Source organism: Cnephaeus nilssonii (assembly GCF_951640355.1).
Source record: "Cnephaeus nilssonii genome assembly, chromosome: 15".
Taxonomy (NCBI): domain Eukaryota; kingdom Metazoa; phylum Chordata; class Mammalia; order Chiroptera; family Vespertilionidae; genus Cnephaeus; species Cnephaeus nilssonii.
In genome coordinates, this window is record NC_137086.1 from 23,030,059 (window position 1) to 23,030,354 (window position 296).

Consider the following 296-nt stretch of genomic DNA (forward strand, 5'->3'; position numbering starts at 1 on the left):
TTTAGGTTAATATCTGGATTCTCTATTCTATTCCATTGATCTATATGTCTGTTCTTGTGCCAGTACCAGGCTGTTTTGAGAACAGTGGCTTTGTAATACAGCTTGAAATCTGGTATTGCGATCCCTCCTACTTTATTCTTCTTTCTCAGGATTGCTGTGGCTATTCGGGGTCTTTTTTAATTCCAGATGAATTTTTGGAGAGTTCTTTCAAGGTCTGTGAAATATGCCGTTGGTATTTTAATGGGGAGTGCATTGAATCTATAGATTGCTTTGGGTAGTATGGACATTTTAATGAT